Genomic DNA, 10471 nt, shown 5'->3' on the forward strand with positions numbered 1-10471 from the left:
ACGATATTAACCTTCTTATAACATCTGTTTGACGCAGGGAACTCAACGTCCACTTTGAAGGTATACCTGTCAGTGTGCCACAACAAAATTGACTCGGTGTCCCCTGTGGCACATTTCCTGGCAGTGGAATTTCTTAAAGGGGCTCGGAGGCTTCGTCCTCCCATGAAAAGTATGGGGTCCCCCATTCGAGCCCATGGTGTCAGCAGAACTGCGCCCTGTTTCCTTGAAGGTGGCGTTTTTATTAGCCATTACCTCTGCCAGATGAGTAAGTGAGCTTCATAGGCTGTCCATCGATGACATGTGTATGGTTTTCACTGGAAATGACTCGCGGGTAACACTAAGAACAGATCCAGCCTTTCTGCCAAAGGTGGTATCTTCATTCCATATTAACCAACCAGTGGTTTTGGAAACTTTCAGACCTCCCCCGCACGAGTCAGAGGAGGACTGTAGACAGCACATGCTCTGGCCAGTTCGGGCTCTGAGTTGTAACCTGCATAGGACGGCGTCCTGGAGACAATCAGCTGTTTGTCTGCTATGGGTCCCGTTCTAGAGGTCAGGCCCTATCAAAGCAACGTCTAGCGCACTGGGTGGCAGATGCGATACGCTTGGCGTATGAACAGACGGACTCCCCCTTGCCGGGGGACATTACAGCCCATTCTACCAGGGGCCAAGCAACTTCGTGGGCTTTCCTTCATGGCGTCTCCTTAGATGAGCTATGCAATGCTGCTACGTGGACAGGTAGTCAGGCATTTGCGTGTTTCAACCGCCTTGATGTGGCAAACTGAGCGAGACCCTCTCTGGGCTCTAGGGTGTTGCAGACGGCATGCCCTTAGGCGTCATGTGGGCACTGTTGCTATCGCCGTGAGGCTGTACTGTCGGTAATCTGGAGCCACGACAGCTTTGGTACAGCTTCCCATTCGGTAATGGTTGTCATTCCAATTGAAAGGGAACATTAGGTTATTACCATAACCCTGGTTCCCTGAAAGAGAATGACAACCATTACCCTTCAAGGTTGTGTCCCCAGCTGAACTCTGATTTCGAAAGAAAATGGCAATATGTTACAGTGAGGACGTCCCTCTTCAGCAGGAGATGGGAGGGACTACCTCCTCACAGCAGGGTCCTGATAGGGCAGCTTTTTTATATATGCTCAGTGATTGACGGTCACAGAGGGCTCTTTCCCATTCGGTAATAGTTATCATTCTCTTTCAGGGAACCGTTATTTATAAATGAGTAAAGAACAGCCTGATAAATTTTACGCGTTACAAAAACAACATTAAATGCCAAAAGGGCCATACGGTTTTTTGACCTGTATCATAAGGAGCCAATGGGGAGCAAAGCATATTTTGTAGATGTACTCTGTCACTCTAATGAGCCAATCAAGTTATTTCTTATTTTGTAGGTAGGGAAGGTGACGAACGTTAGGTTATTACCATAACCCTGGTTCTCATTGGTCACTTTCACAACGCGTTGGCAAAATCAGTTACGCGTTGTGTCAATGCGTTTCTGGCACAGGTGGTTTGCCATAGGCGCATCACACAATAGTTGCGCTGTATAACTAAGTTAAATTTGAACTCACGCGTAGCCGGTGCAACGAAACCTGGAGTGTTAGCAAGGCAATAACGTCTGTCCATTTTTTTAATTGATGTTAACTGTTGAGTATTTTTTCTCTGAAATGTGCGTGATATACGCAGGCTCGTCACACCTGTATCAGTGGGCCACTCAGTGTTAATTACCAAATGACTCTAATTAATGTCACTAGAAAAGCACCTGGACGGTAGTATTTGGTAGGTAACTGTTGGTTTGGAAGATGGTGTCGTTGTGGAAATGTGTGGTTCTTGCGCTTTGCTGTGTACCGTTTGCTGCACCGCAGGAAGGTAATGTGGGCTACTCGGGGGGTTAGTGTGTTTTGTGCCTTATGTTTTGGTAGTACTTACTGTGCCGGTGCCTGATGTTGGTGTGTTAACGGACTCGTTTTACTGATATCCAGACAGTGATGTCCTCTTGTGCAACACTTAGTAGAGCGTACTTGGTAATTTTTAAAGGTAATTCGTAGTTACAAAATTAATTCTTGAATTCCGTAATACCTAAAATAAAGGAGTTGCGTGTTCCGCTTTATTCTGAACCCGTTTCCCCTGTAGCTGTGAGTACAGCCTGCGGCGTGGACTCGGTGGCTGTGAGGGTGTTGTTGGATTATTTTCGGCCGGCGTTACCTCTGGACCCGAGTGGCCTCCTGCTGGGAACCTGCCCTCCATCCAGCAGCAGCGCCGGTAATAACATGGTGGTGTTCCAGTACGGCCTGCTGGACTGCCGCTTTATGCGCATGGTGAGTGGTTTCTAACGGCTTGTGTTGGGTTCACGTAAGCGTTCGAGCTCATATTGCACTGCACCGTATTGATTTGTGCATGCTTGTATAAATATACCCATTGTACTAGGATGACTTCCTGCAGCTTTTTCTGCAACATTGGTAATGGTTGTAATAATTGTTTAAAAATGTTTGATGCGCTACATGACTAAGCAATACAAACGTTGTATTGACAGCTGTAAAGGAAATTACTATTTGCACTTTTAGACAAACTAAATGCATTGTCTTTGCTTTATGCTGTTGACATGCTGTGTGCTGTAACCCTTCTTGTGAAGGTTAACTGATGGAGCTGTGCCTTAGCCTTGAACTGCAGCTGAAGTGTTTTTTTCTGTTTTAAATGTTTAACTAACATTTATCCATGCTTTGCCCAGGTTACTGCCAACCTTACCAGTTACATGAATGTGCTGACCTACAAGCCCACCCAGGGTGGCTTCTACCAGACTCCCTTCAATCGGGCTATTGTGTGCACCTATACCAGGTGAGTGTTGGCTATTGTGTGCACCTATACCAGGTGAGTGTTTGGTCTTGGCTTAAACATGCTGTAAGGAGGTGTTCCAAGCCTCTGGGCTGTTCATTCAAGCATTATCATGCATCCTGTCTGACACTTGACTTAACAGTACCTAATTTGGAGTTTTTCATTTGAGAACTAAATTTTCCAAGTCATGTAATACTTTGTCAGTTTATGTACTTTATTGTGGAGTTTTTTTAATGGTCACTATTTTAAACCCAGTTTATGGCACTGAATACAGTAGCCTTGGCAAAAGTAGTCATTTACTGTGTTAGGGTTGCTGAACCAATTAACTTCTTGCAAAGGCAGCAGGAGTAAGTTTCCATTAACTATTGCCAACAAATTTTCTCCAGTTCAGTGTCTCCTGCTGAATGCTAACTGTCCTGATGTGTTGCTGCTCTAACCAAAGCTTTCTACCTGTGTTGTCTTCAGACCTGCTGGCTGGACTCCTCCAATGTATAACCCTGCACTTGGGGATGCCTCTGGGTTTGGGAAGCTGGAGTTTACCATGGGGATTATGAATGGTGAGTTTGCTGTCCTGCAGTGTACACTTGATCTATTGGCTTAGGTGTCCAGTGCAACCCTAACCTGGCAGGGGGAGCAGCCTGTGGTGTTTGGGTCACTTCCTCCAGTCAAGTAGAGAATGTTTTGGCTAATTCCTCTGGTGCTGCTCTGTCCTGGCTAACGAGATGACTTGGGTGGGTTGCTGTTCTCATGCTCCCCTCCTTCATCTCCAGATGACTTCTTAGCCCCACGCACCTCCAGTCTATTCTTCCTGGGGTCCCCCATCTTCATTGCAGCTGCAGTGAAGCAGCAATTCCACATGCCGCTGATGGTCTACATGGAAGCGTGTGTTGCTGCAAGCACTCCAGAGCTGAGCCCTTCAAGCCAGACCTACCCGCTCATCACCAACCATGGGTAGATATTAGCTGCAAGCTGTAAAGACACTATTTTAAACCGGAATGTTTAGCACTTGGGAGCACAGTAGTCCTGCTTGGGTTTAAGGGGTGTTGAATGGTCAGCTTTGTGAACATGGCAAAAGCTCAGTTGAACTAATGCCTTTGCTGTGAAGGCATAGTGTAGGTAAGTGGACTGGTTTGTATGTAGCTTTGTAATTTGTTCACAAACTCTAATCTTCATTTTAGGGAGAATGAACACCATGATTAGTGTTAAGCAGGGTCTATGAAACCAGTTGCTTGAAGTTCAAATGTTTCACTTGTCCAAACAACTGGGGTTGGACTAATCTGTACAGCAAGTCTCACTGGAACATGAAGCTCTTGCTCACTACCTTCCGGTGGCTGTCTGATTTCTCTAGTCCTGGTGAGCCACTCCTGCTCAGTGCATGGTTTCTCCCTGCAGATGCTTTGTAGATGGACAGACTGGTAACTCCAGGTTTCTGCCAAGAGTCCAGACCTCTGAGATCCGTCTGGTTGTCCAGGCCTTCAAGTTTACGCAATGGAATACAGATGTGAGTATCTGGGTTAATGTGGATTCTGTTGGAGGGTACAGGTCTGCTAGTTACCAAGATTTTATACTTGGTGTTTTTGTGGTGCATATCTGATGCTGTGCTCGTAGCGTGTGTAATGCTCTTGCAAGTACACTCTGGAGCTGCTAAGATGGTGGCAGTTCTAGGGCAATTTTGTCTCCTGACTTCATTCTTTAATGTTTCTTTCCTAGGTCTACATCCATTGCCGGTTACTGGCCTGGGACCCTGCCCAGCTCAGTGACCCCACTAAGAAAGCCTGTTCATTCAACCAGAGAACCAGGAGGTAAGGACTGGACCCTGCTGAGGCTGCTCTCTGTACAAGGGGAGTGCATGGCTGTGAGGTCCAGTGACCCAGGACTAGTTTCTTAATCTGCACAATCAGTTCTGTGCCTCCTTAGTTGTGTGGAGACTTAATGTAATGTTTTCATGGCTGTTGGCAACTGAGGGGGCAATGAGGTGTGTGCCTGCCCCTGTAGCAGGGTTTCCCAATCCTGGGGGACACCTGCATCTGGTTCAATTACTTAATTGAATTCATAATTGGGCTTTAATTCTGCTTCTAAACACCAGGAGAATTTCCAGATAAGTTTAGGGGTTACTTGATTCTCAACTAAAATGAGACCAATTAAATGTAATTAGTTCAATTAGAGTGTGTCTGAATTGGCAGACAGGGGTCACTCAGGACCAGGGTTGTTGGTGGAAACCCTGCCTTGAGGAACCACTTGTGCACCCTAAACAAACCCGAGTATATTGTGGCACCTGTGCATACTGTTCACTCCTGCATTTTTACCTTCCTGTACTGGGTGTACAAATAAGGAAACTTGTAATGCTCTATCAAGTGGAATTGTTGCAGTGTCTTGCTCTTGTGTTCCAGCTGGGAGCTCCTGGATAACCCTGGTCGGAGCTCTGTGTGCAGCTGCTGTACCTCCAACTGCAGTCTGAGGAAGAGGAGGGACACAGGTATTTAATTGTGCTTTTAGATTAGATGGAAGTAGTTGAGGGGTAACTTGCTGTGAAATGGTTTGCCTAAAAGGCATTTTACTCTTGAGTTAACTGTGACATTAATCAACAGTTCTGGTAGATCTCATTTAATTACACAGGTATACTTAGAAAACCAGTCTGGTCCGCCAGGGTGCTAGTCATGTTGTGTACACAACAACCAACTTGGCCGGAACTCCTTGGTGCGACACGGGGATTTGTTGGGGCTCCTATATAACACCGTGGACCCCCGTATGCGACACGATCGTGGACCAGGCTCAGGGGCAGCCAAAGTATGCATCAAATGGGATGAGTTGTGCTGCACCCCTCTCCCAACTGGAGCAAGTGCTTTGTCTTGCTGATACTTTGCTTGGTGACCTATAGGCCACAATTGTCTCTTGGGTTGTTCTTAACCGGCACTCCTTCAGCCTGTTCTCGTGACTGGTACTGCATGAGGCCTTGCTGTAAAGCATCAGGGCCTGTTTCTAACCAAGCTCCCTTTCTCCTGAGCAGCTGAGGAGGGGCTGAGACACACTGCAGTGCTGGGACCCCTGAGTATCCTTCCTGAAGAGCTGTCTGCTGGCATCCAGGAATTCTACCAGAGGAGTCCTGCTCTGTCACTGGAGGGTGAGTTCAGCCTGCAGTCTCTAATCCAGTGTACACTTGACTTGCATGGTGTTAGCCTTTTCACTTTTTTTTAAAAAACTGTACAGGTTCCCTTGCAGTCATGTTTCCTTCACCTGAATTGTATAACTTCTGTCAATTTACCCTAGGAAACTGATCACTTTAATGTTTTCTAGTAGTGGAACAAACCACTGCAGGTCCTAAAGTAACAGACCTTCATTGAAACTGCTCCTGGGCACTGTGCAGTGGTTGCATTGGCAGTCCTTTCTGTTCCTAACTCCTTCCTCCTGCTCTCTCCTCCCCCAGAGCCCCAGCAGGTTCTGGCCTGGCTGCCTATCCTGGCTGCTCCCCTGCTGCTTATGGCTCTCCTGGGATCTCTGGCTATTATGTGCATGTGGCATCGTCGTGGACTGTGCTCCAAGTCCAGCAGTGAGCTTCTCATTCCTGCCCCCACTGAAATGCACACAGCAGTTGGCGCTGTTTCCAGCAGCACTACAGCACAGCAATTCTGATTTCTTGTATGTTGTAAAATAAAAATGACTACATAAAGAACCTCCTGGTCTGTCTGAATTCTGCCACAGAGTAAGATTTCTAAGCTGAGTGTATTTGGGGTTTTCAGGGCATCAAATCTCTTTCTGCTAGAATTAACTTGCCTTGCATACCAGGAGTGGTACAGGGCTTCTATCACTTGGTTTAGGAAATTACACTTAGCATTAATTGTAGTGAGAATTACTTCTAAAGCTGGGCTAAGTTTGGAGTATTCTGCATAGCCACTAACTGACTACTCCAGTACCCCTGGTTAGGGTGTGTGGTTTTTTTTTTTTTTTTTTTTTTTTTTTTTTTTTTTTTTTTGGGGGGGGGGGTTGGGGTGGGGGGGGGGTTAAATTACCTAATAACATCTGAGAGGAACTTGGACTTCAAATAAAATGGTGCTCTTCAGCAGTGCTCCCTTGGCAGTCTGCAGAGGACTTCTTGAACACTACCTTCCAATTTGGTTCTGTCTAGGTAGAAATGTTGCTGTACCTGGTTCAAACTGCTGCATGGTGCAACTTCCAACTCCACTTTTTGCTAGTTAATGTTGCACAGACCTTTTATACATTCCTACTATGTTGACCCCTTGTATGCAATGTATCTTTCTGCTCCTCCTCTTTAATCTTGTAACTGAATGGATGCATGTAACTAAGCTATCAATAGGAGCTTCTGGGCTGTACAGGCAAATATTTGCAGGGGCTTTAATTAGGACTGTAAAATCAACACTAAGCAAAATTTAACTAGTCTATCCAATATAGTAAAACTGTCCAAGAGAAATTCCAAATGGATATTTTCTGTTTGGGGACAAAAACAAACTTCAGGGTGAAAGAAATAATTGCAGAAACAAATATTCTAGGAACAAGGGTTCTGTGTGACAACCCCAATCATTGCTTAAAGCTCAAACTCATGTCACGGAACATCTGGCTGCAAGACTTCTGACTTTACCAAGCAAAGGGGTTCGTGCAATTCAATTGAACCTAGAGCTGTGCATTTATTCAGCTTGAATAAATGCTCCTTGGTGATCAAACTCCACATTCCCTGTTTTTTGCACCAATTTACCCAGGTTTTGTTTCCGATTTCCACCTAGGTGGGAAGGCAATAAAATTTGAGAAATCCTGCATTTATATTTGAAAATGAACAGGGTTGATCTGAGTTTCAGTTTCTCATTCTTTGAGAATCCCAGAATTTGAGCAGATCCCTACATGGATCGATCACTATGGATTAAAATTAGGTCAGTGTCATAGTATTACATTGGTTTCCAAGCCTCTTAAAACTGCCAAGATGCTGTAAGTTTCAACCTCTTCAAGTTGACAGATTTTTGCTTCCAGTTATTTTCAATAGTGTTGGCTCAAATGAGTCCAGAGTGGACATGGATTCTTTGAACAAGTTCAGTATGTTCAGCTTCATCAAATGTAACCGGTATTAGAATTGAACAGAATAGAACAATGTTGTTTATATATTCAGTGGGAAAATTGCACAAGTGGGCCTACAGTACACAGGATGTGATACCAAAGAAAGAAAATAAGCATGTGGCAATAGATAACTTGATTTCAACAAATACACCCTATTGAAGTTCTACTAAAGGGAAACCGCTTCCATAGTCAAAAATCCCCACCTGCCACATCCTAGACATTTTACTTGAATTTCAGATTTTTTTTAAACAATAATTCAGTTTTGTACTTTAAATGTCAGACCTAATATTTTTATTTTAGAGGAGCAATAACAATATGTTTAACTGAACACATTTATAAATATGGATACAATAATTATACAATATAAAGATTTAGACAGTATATCCAGATTATGAATAAACAGCTGTTCTGAATATTAAAATGCGCATGCTATTCATATTAACCACATATTGTCTTTTATTATTATTATTTCTCATATAGGTCACGCCCACAAGATAGTGTAGGGTGTTCCTCATGCATTTTCTTTTTTATAATATGAACGTTATTAGACAAGACCGACAATTACACACAATAAATACCACTGGTGTATATGTTACACTCAGTCAGGATTCGCACAATCACCGAGAATAAAAAAATAACCATTTCGCGATTTGAGAATTTACAAATTATCCGAGAACGAAATGAACGGTTAATTCGGTCTTTGAGCAAATTATGTTGCTCAAATTGCGAAATGGAAAATACCAAAAAAGCAAAGAACAAAACACAAAAGAAGAGACAGCTTCTTCTCTCTTTGAGTAAAGCGATATAATCAAATTGTGACACGGGCTTTGAGCAAATGCGCAGTTCAGCTACAGATTTTGAAGACGCTGCTCAATCTGTGAATACAAACTTTTCAATAAAACTGTATTTTTATTTGTATTGAATGAACAGGGAATCCGTAAATTACATTTGTGAGAGACACGTCATTGATTTATTATTTATGTATTTATTATGTACGCAGGAAGTTAACCCAGGCAATTTAGGAGGATAGTGACCACAAACACTCAACTTCAAGCGAATTTGAAAAAACGTTCGTAATGTTCTCGCACTGTTATTTAGAAATTACAGGGTTTGAGGAAACAACTAACACTATTAGAATGGGATTGTTTTATTGATATTATATGACTATTGTATACACAGTATTTAAACTGAAAAATCAAATGCAATACATGTTTGTCTAATCACTTTTTTAAGCAAAAGAAATAAAAGTACGCTTATTAAACGTTTAATAGTCTCATAAATTAAACAAAGCGGTGAACTAACACTTTATAGAAAACAAGGAATGGAGACCCGATCAGCACAGAAAATGCCGCACCTGTGGAATAAGACAGAGACTGCTTGACAACAAGAAACCCTTCTTCAATGTTTTTTATTTTAGATGATGACAACTTTGGTAAATGAACATTTTCAAAAGAAACCAAATTGAGAGCTCTACTGGGCTACTGAGCCTCATTTTAAAACACTGTTTAATTGTTTAGATAATAACAGTCAGGTCAAATTAAAGTAGTTCAGTCAAATTAGATACCACGAGAAACCATAATGAGAACTCATTAAAAAATTAATAAAATAAAAAAAAAACACAATTTAGATTCAGAAACATCAAATCACTGTATTTTTATTTGTTTTTGCAAGACTTGCTGCTGTATCGTTTAGAATTGAGCTGCACGCCCTAGCGCACAGAAGCACTTCTTTGTTTGACAAAACTTATTGCACTTGCAAGAAATGAAGCCTTGAATCCTCAAGATCTGTTCTTGAACTGTGCACTTCCTCAAAGCATATTCACCAATTTCATTAGATCGCTTTATTCAAAGAGCGAAGAAGCTGTCACTTATTTTCTGTTTCTATCTTTGCTTGTTCCATTTCGCAATTTGGCCAAAATAAGTTACCCAAAGACCGAAATAGCCTTGCATTTCGTTCTTAGATAATAAATGCTCAAATCGCGAAATGTTATTTTTGTCGGCGACTGGCCGAATCGTGACTGTAACATATTCATACATAAGCAGCTATGAGAAAGTAACACATTCACGTTTTCTTTACATTAAATATGTTGCTTAATTGTAGGCACTGAATTATTTTTTTAACATCACTTAGTCTTAGTCCCTTGTCCCTCGGGATTGGATTGCAACCGATGTAGAATGTAGAAACATACTTTAGCGATCTCGGTTAACGCAGGCAGGTGCATATGGCAGTTTCAGAAAGCAAATACAGTAATTTTCTTTTTTTTTTAATTAAACGTTTTAATTTTGTACAATTCAGATAACTCTGTGATTTTAAATTAAAAATTACTTGTTAGCAGTATATTATGGTTAGAGGTTGTACCATTTGAAAAATAAACCGTTTTTATACCTTCACAATATGAACCGGACTGCCTCAGGCTTATTTTCTCAAGCAGAGTTCATCACCTTCTCTACCTACAAAATAAGAAATAACTTGATTGGCTTAGAGTGACACAGTGCACCCACAAAATATGATTTCCTACCCATTGGCTCCTATGATACAGGTCAAATTTATTCCACCACGCATTGGATACAAAC

General features: G+C 42.4%; 1 pseudogene; it reads left to right on the top strand.

The window, feature by feature from the left end:
• The first annotated feature begins 1485 nt into the window (after nt 1-1485).
• LOC121300065 lies at nt 1486-6506 on the top strand (annotated as a pseudogene).
• Nucleotides 6507-10471: the final 3965 nt, after the last annotated feature.

This window comes from Polyodon spathula, chromosome 25 (genome assembly GCF_017654505.1).
Source record: "Polyodon spathula isolate WHYD16114869_AA chromosome 25, ASM1765450v1, whole genome shotgun sequence".
Lineage (NCBI taxonomy): Eukaryota > Metazoa > Chordata > Actinopteri > Acipenseriformes > Polyodontidae > Polyodon > Polyodon spathula.